This window comes from Coregonus lavaretus (genome assembly GCF_964263955.1).
Source record: "Coregonus lavaretus genome assembly, chromosome: 1".
Classification (NCBI taxonomy): Eukaryota; Metazoa; Chordata; class Actinopteri; order Salmoniformes; family Salmonidae; genus Coregonus; species Coregonus lavaretus.
In genome coordinates this window covers 54,773,841-54,789,986 of record NC_139988.1, presented here as the reverse complement: position 1 = coordinate 54,789,986, position 16,146 = coordinate 54,773,841, and positions in this window count along the sequence as shown.

Below are 16,146 nucleotides of genomic sequence, written 5' to 3'. Positions count from 1 at the left end.
CCAATTTGAACTGCTCTCGGACTCACATATTGCTGTTCACTGGACCTTATGATCACTCAGCTGCACAGCTGATGCCTGCTGGACTGTTCCTTTACACGGTACCCTGTCCTGTTTATTCTGTTTAGCCTTAGCCCAAACGTTATCGCTATTACCAGTTGTTGTCTTAGCTCTCTCTAATAACACCTGTGATTGCTTTATGCCTCTCTCCCATGTCAATTATGCCTTGCCTATTGCTGTTTGGGTTAGTTCTTATTATACAATTTCAATGTAGAACCCCTAGTCCCTCTCAAACTGCCTCAAATAGTTCCTTTGTTCCACCCCCCATACACGCCGAGACCGGCTCAATCGGTGCCTCCAGTGATGCTATCTCTTTCATTGTTACCCAACGCTTAGGGTTACCTGAACTGTACTCATATCCTTCCATATCCTTTTCTGTACATAATGCCCTGAATCTTTTCTACAACGCCCGGAGAACTGCCCCCTTTATTCTATGTACCCAACGCACTAGAAGACCAGTTCTTAAAGTCTTTAGTCGTATCCTTATTCTAGTCCTCCTCTGTTCCTCTGGTGATGTAGAGGCTAACGCAGGCCCTGCAGCCCCCAGTATCACTCCTACTCCCCAGGAGCTATCATTTGTTGACTTCTGTAACCGTAAAAGTCTTGGTTTTCTGCACGTAAATATCAGAAGCCTCCTTCCTAAGTTTGAGTTATTCACTGCGTTAGCACACTCCGCCAACCCTGATGTTCTAGCAGTGTCTGAATCCTGGCTTAGGAAGGCCATCAAAAATTCTGAAATTTCCATCCCCAACTATAACATTTTCCATCTAGATAGAACTGCCAAAGGGGGTGGAGTTGCAATCTACTGTAGAGATAGCCTGCAGAGCTCTATCATACTATCCAGGTCGGTGCCCAAACAGTTTGAGCTTCTACTTCTAAAAATCCACCTTTCCAGAAATAAATCTCTCACTGTTGCCGCTTGCTACAGACCCCCCTCAGCCCCCAGCTGTGCCCTGGACACCATATGTGAATTGATTGCCCCCCATCTATCCTCAGAGTTCGTACTGCTTGGTGACCTAAATTGGGATATGCTTAACACCCCGGCCATCCTACAATCTAAACTAGATGCCCTCAATCTCACACAAATTATCAACGAACCTACCAGGTACAACCCTAAATCCGTAAACATGGGTACCCTCATAGATATCATCCTGACTAACATACCCTTTAAATACACCTCCGCTGTCTTCAACCAGGATCTCAGAGATCACTGCCTTATTGCCTGCGTCCGTAACGGGTCCGCGGTCAAACGACCACCCCTCATCACTGTCAAACGCTCCCAAAAACACTTCAGCGAGCAGGCCTTCCTAATTGACCTGGCCCAGGTATCCTGGATGGATATAGATCTCATTCCGTCAGTAGAGGATGCCTGGTTGTTCTTTAAAAGTAATTTCCTCTCAATCTTAAATAAACATGCCCCATTCAAAAAATACAGAACTAAGAACAGATATAGCCCCTGGTTCTCCTCAGACTTGACTGCCCTTGACCAGCACAAAAACATCCTGTGGCGTACTGCATTAGCATCAAATAGCCCCAGCGATATGCAACTTTTCAGGGAAGTTAGGAACCAATATACACAAGCAGTTAGGAAAGCAAAGGCTAACTTTTTCAAACAGAAATTTGCATCCTGTAGCACTAACTCCAGAAAGTTTTGGGACACTGTAAAGTCCATGGAAAATAAGAGCACTTCCTCCCAGCTGCCCACTGCACTGAGGCTAGGAAACACTATCACCACCGATAAATCTACAATAATCGAGAATTTCAACAAGCATTTTGCTACGGCTGGCCATGCTTTCCACCTGGCTACCACTACCCCGGCCACCAGCTCTGCACCCTCCGCTGCAACTTGCCCATGCCCCCCCCGCTTCTCCTTCACACAAATCCAGACAGCTGATGTTCTGAAAGAGCTGCAAAATCTGGACCCCTACAAATCATCTGGGCTAGACAATCTGGACCCTTTCTTTCTAAAACTAGCCGCCGAAATTGTCGCAACCCCTATTACTAGCCTGTTCAACCTCTCTTTCGTAACGTCTGAGATCCCCAGAGATTGGAAAGCTGCCGCGGTCATCCCCCTCTTCAAAGGGGGTGACACTCTAGATCCAAACTGTTACAGACCCATATCCATCCTACCCTGCCTTTCAAAAGTTTTTGAAAGCCAAGTTAACAAACAGATCACCGACCATTTCGAATCCCACCGTACCTTTTCCGCTATGCAATCCGGTTTCCGAGCTGGTCATGGGTGCACTTCAGCCACGCTCAAGGTCCTAAACGATATTATAACCGCGATCGATAATAGACAGTACTGTGCAGCCGTTTTCATTGACCTGGCCAAGGCTTTCGACTCTGTCAACCACCGCATTCTTATTGGCAGACTAAATAGCCTTGGTTTCTCAAATGACTGCCTCGCCTGGTTCACCAACTACTTCTCAGATAGAGTTCAATGTGTCAAATCGGAGGGCCTGTTGTCTGGACCTATGGCAGTCTCTATGGGGGTGCCACAGGGTTCAATTCTTGGGCCGACTCTTTTCTCTGTGTATATCAATGACGTCGCTCTTGCTGCTGGTGACTCTCAGATCCACCTCTACGCAGACGACACCATTTTGTATACATCTGGCCCTTCATTGGACACTGTGTTAACAAACCTCCAAACGAGCTTCAATGCCATACAACACTCCTTCAGTAGCCTCCAACTGCTCTTAAACACTAGTAAAACTAAATGCATGCTCTTCAACCGAACGCTGCTTGCACCCGCCCACCCGACTAGAATCACTACTCTCGACGGGTCTGACCTAGAGTATGTGGACAACTACAAATATCTAGGTGTCTGGTTAGACTGTAAACTCTCCTTCCAGACTCACATTAAGAATCTCCAATCCAAAGTTAAATCTAGAATCGGTTTCCTATTTCGCAACAAAGCCTCCTTCACTCATGCTGCCAAACATGCCCTCGTAAAACTGACTATCCTACCGATCCTTGACTTCGGCGATGTCATTTACAAAATAGCCTCCAACACTCTACTCAGCAAATTGGACGTAGTCTATCACAGTGCCATCCATTTTGTCTCCAAAGCCCCATATACTACCCACCACGGTGACCTGTACGCTCTTGTTGGCTGGTCCTCACTACATATTCGTCGCCAAACCCACTGGCTCCAGGCCATCTATAAATCACTGCTAGGCAAATCCCCGCCGTATCTTAGCTCATTGGTCACCATAGCAACACCCACCCGTAGTCTGCGCTCCAGCAGGTATATCTCACTGGTCATCCCCAAAGCCAACACCTCCTTTGGCTGCCATTCCTTCCAGTTCTCTGCTGCCAATGACTGGAACAAATTGCAAAAATCTCTGAAGCTGGAGACACTTATCTCCCTCACTAACTTTAAGCATCAGTTGTCAGAGCACCTTACCGATCACTGCACCTGTACACAGCCCATCTGAAATTAGCCCGCCCAACTACCTCATCCCTCTATTGTTATTTATTTTGCTCATTTGTACCCCAGTATCTCTATTTGCACATCATCTCTTGCACATCTATCTTTCCAGTGTTAATACTAATTGTAATTATTTTGCACTATAGCCTATTTATTGCCTTACCTCCATAACTTGCTACATTTGCACACACTGTATATATATTTATTTCTGTTGTATTTTTGACTTTGTTTTGTTTTACCCCATATGTAACTCTGTGTTGTTGTTTTTATCGCACTGCTTTGCTTTATCTTGGCCAGGTCGCAGTTGTAAATGAGAACTTGTTCTCAACTGGTTTACCTGGTGAAATAAAGGTGAAATAAATAAATAAATTTAATCACGCTCTAGCGACTCCTGCGGCGGGCCGGGCGCATGCACGCTGACACGGTCGCCAGGTGAAGGTCGAGAGCCGTGCGGCTGGCTTCCGGGTTAAGCGGGCATGGTTTCTAGAAGTAGTGCGGCTTGCTGGGTCGTGTTTCGGAGGACGCACGGCTCTCGACCTTCGCCTCTCCCGAGTCCGTACCGGAGTTGCAACGATGGGACAAGACTGTAACTACCAATTGGATTCCACGAAATTGGGGAGAAAAAGGTGTATAAAACAAACAAACAAATATATAGAGTATTTAAAAAAGTTACAGATAATTTAATCATTTAACACTATGAATGTCATTGGGCCTATTGAATTGGAATGGCTAACCCAAACCCTATAAATGATAAAGAAATCTAATAGAAAGAAAGCTTACCTGAATAGAATAGAAAACTTACCTGACTAAAGTAGTTGGGCTGAACCACCACAGGTCTGTCTGGTCAGAACAGGGGTCAAGCTGTCATAAAAATGGGGGATTTATTGCACAGGTTTGTCATCCAATCACCCACCAACTCATTCTATATAAACTTAAGTGTTTGTGTGTGTGGTTTCTTTAAGCAAGAAAAATAACAATCGTAAGAAACATGGATAAAGAGTAAATAGCCATTATATAGCACCAGATACAAGCAAGGTACACATGTCAAATGTAAAGGCATACAAATAAGAACATGAATAGAGGCTATATCCCTACAGAGGGGCCAAAGATATGAACATGTGCAGGCCTACTGGTACAGTGAGGGAAAAAAGTATTTGATCTCGAACCTTCAGCTCCCTCCACAGATTTTCTATGGGATTAAGGTCTGGAGACTGGCTAGGCCACTCCAGGACCTTAATGTGCTTCTTCTTGAGCCACTCCTTTGTTGCCTTGGCCGTGTGTTTTGGGTCATTGTCATGCTGGAATACCCATCCACGACCCATTTTCAATTCCCTGGCTGAGGGAAGGAGGTTCTCACCCAAGATTTGACGGTACATGGCCCCGTCCATCGTCCCTTGGATGCGGTAGGTAGCTTAGTGGTTAAGAGCGTTGTGCCAGTAACCGAAAGGTCGCTGGTTCTAATCCCCGAGCTGACTAGGTGAAAAATCTGTCGAGGCACTTAACCCTAATTGCTCCTGTAAGTCGATCTGGATAAGAGCGTCTGCTAAATGACTAAAATGTAAATGCGGTGAAGTTGTCCTGTCCCCTTAGCAGAAAAACACCCTCAAAGCATAATGTTTCCACCTCCGTGTTTGATGGTGTTCTTGGGGTCATAGGCAGCATTCCTCCTCCTCCAAACACGTTGAGTTGATGCCAAAGAGCTCCATTTTGGTCTCATCTGACCACAACACTTTCACCCAGTTCTCCTCTGAATCATTCAGATGTTCATTGGCAAACTTCAGACGGTCCTGTAAATGTGGTTTCTTGAGCAGGGGGACCTTGCGGGCACTGCAGGATTTCAGTCCTTCACGGCGTAGTGTGTTACCAATTGTTTTCTTGGTGACAAGTGAGTAACCTGTACAAGTATGATGTGTAAAATGAAAATGTGTTTTTTGCATAACCCAATTCCCCCTGAGACGCCCTCGGAGAGTGGGTCATGGCCAAGAATCAGCCATTATTGATGGCAACCCTGGAGTAATTAGGGTTAACTGCCTTGCTCAAGGGCAGATCAACAGATTTTTCACCTTATCGGCTCGGGGATTAGACGCTCTAACCGCTCTAACTGTTAGCACATTTATTGAAAATGAAATACAGACATATCTCATTTACATAAGTATTCACACCCCTGAGTCGATACTTTGTAGAAGCACCTTTGGCAGTGATTACAGCTGTGAGTCTTTCTGGGTAAGTCTCTAAGAGCTTTCCACACCTGGACCGTGCAATATTTGCCCATTATTATTTTCATAATTCTTCCAGCTCTGTCAAATTGGTTGTTGATCATTGCTAGACAACCATTTTCAGGTCTTGCCTTAGATTTTCAAGTAGATTTAAGTAAAAACTGTAACTCAGACACTCAGGAACATTCACAGTCTTTTTGGTAAGCAATTCCAGTGTAGATTTGGCCTTGGGTTTTAGGTTATTGTCCTGCTGAAAGGTGAATTAATCTCCCAGTGTCTGGTGGAAAGCAGACTGAACCAGGTTTTCCTCTAGGATTTTGCCTGTGCTTAGCTCTATTGCATTTTTTTTAAATCCTGAAAAACTCCCCAGTCCCTAACGATTACAAGCATACCCATAACATGATGCAGCCATCACTATGCTTGAAAATATGGAGAGTGGTATTCAGTAATGTGGTGTACTGGATTTGCCCCAAACATAACACTTTGTGTTCAGAACAGAAAGTTAATTGCTTTGCCACATTTTATGCATTATTACTTTAGTGCCATGTTGCAAACAGGATGCATGTTTTGGAATATATTTATTCTGTAGACACTTCCTTCTTTTGCATCTGTCAATTAGGTTCATATTGTGGAGTAACTACAATGTTGTAGATCCATCCTCAGTCTTCTCCTATCACAGCCATTAAACTCTGCGACTGTTTTAAAGTCACCATTGGCCTCATGGTGAAATCCCTGAGCAATTTTCTTCCTCTTCGGCAATTCAGTTAGGAAGGATGCCTGTATCTTTGTAGTGACTGGGAGTATTGATATACCATCCCAAAGTGTAATTAATAACTTCACCATGCTCAAAATAACATTTGCTTTATTTTTACCCATCTACCAATAGATTCCCTTTGTTGAGAGGCATTGGAAAACCTCCCTGGTCATTGTGGTTGAATCTGTGTTTGAAATTCACTGCTTGACTGAGGGACCTAACAGATCATTTCATGTGTGGAGTACAGAGATGTGGGAGTCATTAAAAAAGTCATGTTAAAGACTATTATTGCACACAGAGTGAGTCCATGCAACTTATTGTGTGACTTGTTAATCACATTTCTACTCCTGAATTTATTTAGGCTTGCCATAACAAAGGGGTTGAATATTTATCATATCAATACATTTCAGCTTTTCCTTTTTAATTAATTTGTAATATCTCAGAAAAACATAATTCCACTTTGACATTATGGGGTATTGTGTGTAGGCCAGTGACAAAAAAAAATCTAAATGTAATCCATTTTATACTTAGGCTGTAACACAACAAATGTGGAAAATGTCAAGGGGTGTGAATACTTTCTGAAGGAACAAAAATATAAACGCAACATGCAACAATTTCAAAGATATATAAGGAAATCAGTCAATTTAAATACATTCATAAGGCCCTAATCTATGGATTTCACATGACTTGGAATACAGATATGCATCTGTTGGTCACAGATAGATACCTTAAAAAAAAAGGTAGGGGCGTGGATCAGAAAACCAGTCAGTATCTGGTGTGACCACCATTTGCAGCGCGACACATCTACTTCGCATTGAGTTGATCAGGGTGTTGATTGTGGCCTGTGGAATATTGTCCCACTCCTCTTCAATGGCTGTGCGAAGTTGCAGTCAATCGAGAGTACACGTCAATCCAGAGCATCCCAAAAATGCTCAAAGGGTGACATGTCTGGTGAGTATGCAGGCCATGGAAGAACTGGGACATTTTCAGCTTTCAGGAATTGTGTACCGATCTTTGCGACATGGGGCTGTGTATTATCATGCTAAAACATGAGGTGATGCCGGCAGATGAATGGCACGACAATGGGCTTTAGGATCTTGTCACAGTATTTCTGTGCATTCAAATTGCCATCAATAAAATGCAATTGTGTTTGTTGTCCGTCGCTTATGTCTGCCCATACCATAACCCTACTGCCATTATGGGGCACTCTGTTCACAACGTTGAAATCAGCAAACCGCTCGCCCACACAACGCCATACAAGTGGTCTGCGTTTGTGAGACCGGTTGGACGTACTGCCAAATTCTCTAAAACAACATTGGAGGCGGCTTATGGTAGAGAAATGAACATTTAATTATCTGGCAACAACTCTGGTGGACATTCCTGCAGTCCACATGCCAATTGCATGCTCCCTCAAAACTTGAGACATCTATGTTGTTGTGTGACAAAACTGCACATTTTAGAGTGGCCTTTTATTGTCCCCAGCACAAGGTGCACCTGTGTAATGATCATGTTGTTTAATCAGATTATTGATATGCCACACCTTTAAGGTGGATGGATTATCTTGGCAAAGCTCATGAAACATGGGACCAACACTTTACATGTTGCGTTTATATTTTTGTTCAGTGTAAATACAGGCAGTAGTGCTGAGACATAACATTGGCAGTACAGTACAAAGTTTATCAACCATTTCTGTACCAGTGACTGGCGAGACATGGTCTTCATATATTTTACCAGCTCATGATTAAAACAAATACAATATGTAAAAACACCACTGGAGATACAACTCACCACTATAGCTGTGCCTCTGCTCTATCCATTTTGTTTGCCTCCCTGTTGTGCTGTCTATCTGTCTCAGCATCTTCTCTGCTGTCACTCTGTGCGTCTTCTTGTTCTCTGTCTGTCTGCCTGTCTGCTTAAGCCTTATAAATTATAAAAGCCAAGCTAACGATTAGGCTATATTGCAAATTATTGCCTGTCATATGTGTTCCCCTGAATCAACACCTAGTCTAAGTGTTAATTAGTGTTGAAGGGCTCCAGACTAACATTTTCCCCTGGTGTCACTGGTGCCACTAACTTCTACAGTTGGTAGCATCAGCCCATGATATGGTCAGACCCAAATCGTGAGTAATCATCTTATAGTCATTCATAGTGCTTTATTAAGAAGGTAATAAGTAGACTACTGAGGTATTGAAGAAAAAAGTTTCATCTAACACGTTCAAGCAGGAACACATGACTGAAGATATTTTGTGTAACCTTATCAATTTTAGGTTGACAATTAGACTATAGTAGCTATATTTTACTGTCAAAATAGGACTCCTTTCCTGATTATTTTTGTTCAATAAAGATTAATTACATACATCTTTATGTGGACTACCTAATATCAGTGGCTAATTTGTTTTGGGTTCAACAACTGAGGAAGTGGAAACTCAAAACACATTAACTAGATTGCTAACTCAAACTGCACAGAAGTTACAGTGCCTTGCAAAAGTATTCATCCCCCTTGACGTTTTTTCCTATTTTGTTGCATTACAAACTGTAATTAAAATTGATTTTTATTTGGATTTCATGTAATGGACATACACAAAATAGTCCAAATTAGTGAAGTTAAATGAAAAAAATAACTTGTTTCATAAAATGCAAAAAAATAAATAACGGAAAAGTGTTGCGTGCATATCAATTCACCCCCTTTGCTATGAAGCCGCTAAATAAGATCTGGTGCAACCAATTACCTTCAGAAGTCACATAATTGGTTAAATAAAGTCCACCTGTGTGCACTCTAAGTGTCACATGATCTGTCACATGATCTCAATATATATACACCTGTTCTGAAAGGGCCCAGAGTCTGCAACACCACTAAGCAATGGGCACCACCAAGCAAGCGGCACCATGAAGACCAAGAAGCTCTCCAAACAGGTCAGGGACAAAGTTGTGGAGAAGTACAGATAAGGGTTGGGTTATAAACAAATATCAGACACTTTGAACATCCCACGGAGCACCATTAAATCCATTATTAAAAAATGGAAAGAATATGGCACCACAACAAACCTGCCAAGAGAGGGCCGCCCACCAAAACTCACGGACCAGGCAAGGAGGGCATTAATCAGAGAGGCAACAAAGAGACCAAAGATAACCCTGAAGGAGCTGCAAACCTCCACAGTGGAGATTGGAGTATCTGTCCATAGGACCACTTTAAGCCATACACTCCACAGAGCTGGGCTTTACGGAAGAGTGGCCAGAAAAAAGCAATTTCTTAAAGAAAAAAATAAGCAAACACGTTTGGTGTTCGCCAAAAGGCACGTGGGAGACTCCCCAAACATATGGAAGAAGGTACTCTGGTCAGATGAGACTAAAATTGTGCTTTTTGGCCATCAAGGAAAATTCTTGAGGGAAAACTGTTTAAGACTGGGACGGAGGTTCACCTTCCAGCAAGACAATGCATACTGATAAAGCAACACTCGAGTGGTTTAAGGGGAAGAATTTAAATGTCTTGGAATGGCCTAGTCAAAGCCCAGACCTCAATCCAATTGAGAATCTGTGGTATGACTTAAAGATTGCTGTACACAAGTGGAACCCATCCAACTTCAAGGAACTGGAGCAGTTTTGCCTTGAAGAATGGGCAAAGATCTCAGTGGCTAGATGTGCCAAGCTTATAGAGACATACCCCAAGAGACTTGCAGCTGTAATTGCTACAAAAGGTGGCTCTTCAAAGTATTGAAGGTTTGAATAGTTATGCACGCTCAAGTTTTCTGTTTTTTTGTCTTATTTCTTGTGTGTTTCACAAAAACAATATATATATTTGCATCTTCAAAGTGGTAGGGATGTTGTTTAATTCAAATTATACAAACCCCCCCAAAATCCATTTTAATTCCAGGTTGTAAGAAAACAAAATAGGAAAAATGCCAAAGGGGGGTGAATACTTTCGCAAGCCACTGTATGCTTTAGGTACTGTTATGCATATGTTCTGGGAATCTTCAGTTATACAAACATTCTGGAGTGACATACAGTGCCTTCGGAAAGTATTCAGACACCTTGACTTTTTCCACATTTTGTTAAGTTACAGCCTTATTCTAAAATGGATGTAAAAAATGTTTTTCTTCTCAGCATTCTACACACAATACCCCATAATGACAAAGCGAAAACAGGTTATTAGAAATGTTGAGAACCAACATTGAACTCTTTGGCCTGAATGCCAAGTGTCACGTCTGGGGGAAACCTGGCACCATCCCTATGGTGAAGCATGGTGCTGGCAGCATCATGCTGTGGGGATGTTTTTCAGTGGCAGGGACTGGGAGACTAGTCAGGATCGAGGCAAAGTTGAACGGAGCAATGTACAGAGAGATCCTTGATGAAAACCTGCTCCAGAGCACTCAGGACCTCAGACTGGGGCGAAGATTCACCTTCCAACAGGACAACAACCCTAAGCACACAGCCAAGACAACGCAGGAGTGGCTTCGGGACATGTCTCTGAATGTCTTTGAGTGGCCCAGCCAGAGCCCGGACTTGAACCCGATCGAACATCTATGGAGAGACATGAAAATAGCTGTGCAGCAATGCTCCCCATCCAACCTGACAGAGTTTGAGAGGATCTGCAGAGAGGAATGGGAGAAACTCCCCAAATTCAGGTGTGCCAAGCTTGTAGCGTCATACCCAAGAAGACTCGAGGCTGTTATCTCTGCCAAAGGGGCTTCATCAAAGTACTGAGTAAAGGGTCTGAATACTTATGTAAATGTGATATTTCCATATTTTGTATTATTGTATTGTTTGCAAAAAGTTCTGAAAACCTGTTTTGCTTTGTCATTATGGGGTGTTGTGTGTAGATTGATGAAGTAAAAAAAAAATTTAATCAATTTTAGAATAAGGCTGTAATGTAACAAAATGTGGAAAAAGTGAAGGGGTCTGAATACATTCAAAATGCACTTTATTGTTGGTGCTGTCAAGTTTGATGAGGGTAAATCTGCTGAATGATGACTAATCTTTATCTTTGACAATTATTCAATGTAGGATTCTACTAGCCGGATTTCCAGCAGCAAAGAAAACAATTTAGCAATTATGGTGGAATTCGGGGCTGTTTCTTGAAATTCACTCGATGAATGTTTTCTGGAATATTGTTAATTTGGAATGCACAACAGCAAAACTTAATAGGGCGAGGCCGTCCACAGCACAGGCATGGGCAGGGATATCCTCTGCCATAAGGGACCAACTGGTGTGGTGACTTGCCAATATTTTCTTCCCGTTTTGTATTTCTTTTTGACTCTTTGCTATTTGAGAAGATGGCTACGGGCCGTTGGTGGGAGATGGGTGGGAGGCTTCTGATCGCCAGCAACGTGACCATGGGTATGTATGTTGTGCATTTTATTACGTGTTTGAAATGCTCTATAACCCCACCCATTGTATACATTTTATTTTTGCATCTCAATAAAGTAGGCTGTTGGCACCTCCCTGGAAAAAACACTTGTCCCTCCCTTGAATCCAATGCGCGTCCAACTGATTTGTTCTGTCGCCGGGCCTGAACAAAGGAAGTATCGGCAAGTAAAGGTTAGTCGAAAATTTGCTGATTACAGCTAAACAGCAGCTTATGCACGACCTCAGACACAAGCTTAAACTCTGCCGCTGATGTTCCTGTTTTAAAGGCTAAGTCATAGTAAGTACATTTTTCCTCAATAAAGTAGCTAGCTATCAGTCAGTGTTAGTAGGAAAAAGTCAAGTACGAGTCTTAGTTCATGAAAGGGAAGAGTGTTCGTTTTATTTCATGATTTTAATAGCAAGGCACTTAACCCTAATTTGCTCCAGGGGCAACGTACTACTATCGCTGACCCTGTAAAACAACACATTATCCAGTGTATGTGACAATATATATATATATATTCTTTTTGTGAGGTGATTGGCTGTCTGGCTTGTCAATAAATACCCTTCAAGGCGCAGGGCATTCTTTACATAAGAAATTGCATGCACAATAGAAATGTATGGCAATATTTTCTTTGAATATTTTCTTTGCATTATTGCATGCGAACACGCACACCTTTCTTTACAACAAAACATCTATTCAAAACATGCCTAACAAAGTTACCTTCCATCAATAACTACAATATACATTTATTCGCTCTGCTAGAATGTCACTATTCATGGCCCAGACCTCATGGGCACTGTACATTTGATTAAGCCAGTATTGTTACCCCATCGACTGTGAAGAAGATAATTGCACAGTACACGATTTTTCAGACTCCTGCTTCTCCTCTGTAAAACTGTTGTATTGTTTCCGACTGTGTCAATATGCCCTTGACTCCGAAAGCCTTTGCAATCGTTTGGACAGTGTGAAACATGCCTCTAAAAGCAGGGTACTCATTTGTTCTTGTGTGATAGTACAGACAGTGTGAACTTAATGTAAAGACTTCACATACCATCATTCTAACTTCTGAATATAGGCCATGTATTTACCTAGTGATATTTGACTGTCTTCAAAAGTTATTATGTAGATATGCAAAAGTTATTACATACAGTGGGGAGAACAAATATTTGATACACTGCCGATTTTACAGGTTTTCCTACTTACAAAGCATGTAGAGGTCTGTAATTTTTATCATAGGTACACTTCAACTGTGAGAGACGGAATCTAAAACAAAAATCCAGAAAATCACATTGTATGTTTTTTAAGTAATTAATTTGCATTTTATTGCATGACATAAGTATTTGATCACCTACCAACCAGTAAGAATTCTGGTTCTCACAGACCTGTTAGTTTTTCTTTAAGAAGCCCTCCTGTTCTCCACACATTGCCTATATTAACTGCACCTGTTTGAACTCGTTACCTGTATAAAAGACACCTGTCCACACACTCAATCAAACAGACTCCAACCTCTCCACAATGGCCAAGACCAGAGAGCTGTGTAAGGACATCAGGGATAAAATTGTAGACCTGCACAAGGCTGGGTGGGCTACAGGACAATAGGCAAGCAGCTTGGTGAGAAGGCAACAACTGTTGGCGCAATTATTAGAAAATGGAAGAAGTTCAAGATGACGGTCAATCACCCTCGTTCTGGGGTTCCATGCAAGATCTCACCTCGTGGGGCATCAATGATCATGAGGAAGGAGAGGGATCAGCCCAGAACTACACGGCAGGACCTGGTCAATGACCTGAAGAGAGCTGGGACCACAGTCTCAAAGAAAACCATTAGTAACACACTACGCCGTCATGGATTAAAATCCTGCAGCGCACGCAAGGTCCCCCTGCTCAAGCCAGCGCATGTCCAGGCCCGTCTGAAATTTGCCAATGACCATCTGGATGATCCAGAGGAGGAATGGGAGAAAGTCATGTGGTCTGATGAGACAAAAACAGAGCTTTTTGGTCTAAACTCCACTCGCCGTGTTTGGAGGAAGAAGAAGGATGAGTACAACCCCAAGAACACCATCCCAACCGTGAAGCATGGAGGTGGAAACATCATTCTTTGGGGATGCTTTTCTGCAAAGGGGACAGGACGACTGCACCGTATTGAGGGGAGGATGGATGGGGCCATGTATCGCGAGATCTCCTTCACTCAGTAAGAGCATTGAAGATGGGTTGTGGCTGGGTCTTCCAGCATGACAACGACCCGAAACACACAGCCAGGGCAACTAAGGAGTGGCTCCGTAAGAAGCATCTCAAGGTCCTGGAGTGGCCTAGCCAGTCTCCAGACCTGAACCCAATAGAAAATCTTTGGAGGGAGCTGAAAGTCCGTATTGCCCAGCGACAGCCCCGAAACCTGAAGGATCTGGAGAAGGTCTGTATGGAGGAGTGGGCTAAAATCCCTGCTGCAGTGTGTGCAAACCTGGTCAAGACCTACAGGAAACGTATGATCTCTGTAATTGCAAACAAAGGTTTCTCTACCAAATATTAAGTTCTGCTTTTCTGATGTATCAAATACTTATGTCATGCAATAAAATGCAAATGAATTACTTAAAAATCATACAATGTGATTTTCTGGATTTTTGTTTTAGATTCCATCTCTCACAGTTGAAGTGTACCTATGATAACAATTACAGACCTCTACATGCTTTGTAAGCAGGAAAACCTGCAAAATCAGCAGTGTATCAAATACTTGTTCTCCCCACTGTACATAACGAATATATCTGTTCATCTGCAGTGTTACCAGCTGTCACAAACAGCGCTACCAGCTGCCATAAATCCTACATTAGTGTGTGTTCGAATTCTGTAGTGTGTTCGAATTCTGTAGGAGTTGGAGCAGAGGCAGCGATACAAACCATATTGCATCAGGCAAATCTAGCTATGATCTAAGGATGCAATATTGCATTCAATCTGTGATCAAACCTTTCAACTCACATAGATGTGAGGGGTACAAACTGTGATACAACTGCAATGATTCCTGTAGTATTTGATTAGGCACCCCTGTTTTTTAAAATAACATTTCAAGTAGTTTTTCGTGTTGTGTTTTTTTTTCTGAATTGTATTCATAGTTTAGTGACGATTTTTGAAAAACAGCTAAACTGACTCCTGCCTTGTATTCTGGTGGTCGAACATGACTTTTACAACGGTCTCAGACTTCCCAAATGCTCATGATCCTGCTGAGTCAAAACCAATCAGGGCTGAAGCCTGGATAGGACTGCCTAAAGAGTGGAGAAGTCTGCCCAAACACCTCTGACTGGGACTCAAACACTGAAAGGAAAAACCTTCTCTGCTTCTGAAAGTTTACTTTCTGTTTACCCATGGGCTAAAGAACACCCATTAGCTAAAGCAAAAAAATCACAATACAGTAGTGCCCAAAAAGATTTTCATGAAAAACTGCATGATCTTAGACTGTATATTTTATTACCCTAATCAATATTGAAACATCAAATAAACATGCTGTATAAGTACTTATTTACAACAATTTCAGCAAACAAAATGCCTATATTCAAATGTTACAGTATAAACACATTTTACAGGAAGGTGTCCCAAGAACTTTGATTTAGATAACACAACATCACCTTGAAGCGTTGCCTGACAATGTCCCAAACATTAGGAAAATAGGTTGTTCCAGCATTGGCCAATCAGTCTGTCAGAGGCAAGTGGGTCGGGGAGGGAGTGTAGTATAGTACACCCTCATTGGTCAGGTTGGTTGCCTCTGATTGGCCTTGCAGTACCTGGACTTGTGTCCTGTGTATCACGTGTCCTGCCATTGCGGTTATATATCCAATAGCAGTAGTTACGTCCTGGGAGAGGAGTCACATTTAGTCTGGAGTCCAAAAAGAGGGGCTTGATGATGGAGAGCATTGCTCACATGACAACATCATAGCAAACACATTTCATGCGAATCCACGCGTAAAGGGGAATTGGGAATGGGAATTTGTGGGATTCTCGAGAAACAAAGGGACATTTCCTTAGTGGTTTGATTTAGTGGATTATTTGGCTAAATTTTGCCTCTGGCTACAGTAGCTAAGGGGATATCAGGTGACCCAACACAATGACCATGTAACATAGACTGTAATCTGACTGTCAGGATTTGGCACTGATCTACGTATATATTAGCTCAGTGCACAGTTCCTGGTGCACTTTTTTCTTCTTAACCATAGACCAGATTATAAGAGAAGATCAAACTGGTTTTATAAAGGTGCTCTAGCACCATATCATATATTTTTGTATCTAAACTGTAGTAAGTTCAATATAAGTAACACCCAAGTTTGGTCCCAAGTGGTGGTATAAATGAGGGCAGTTGTCT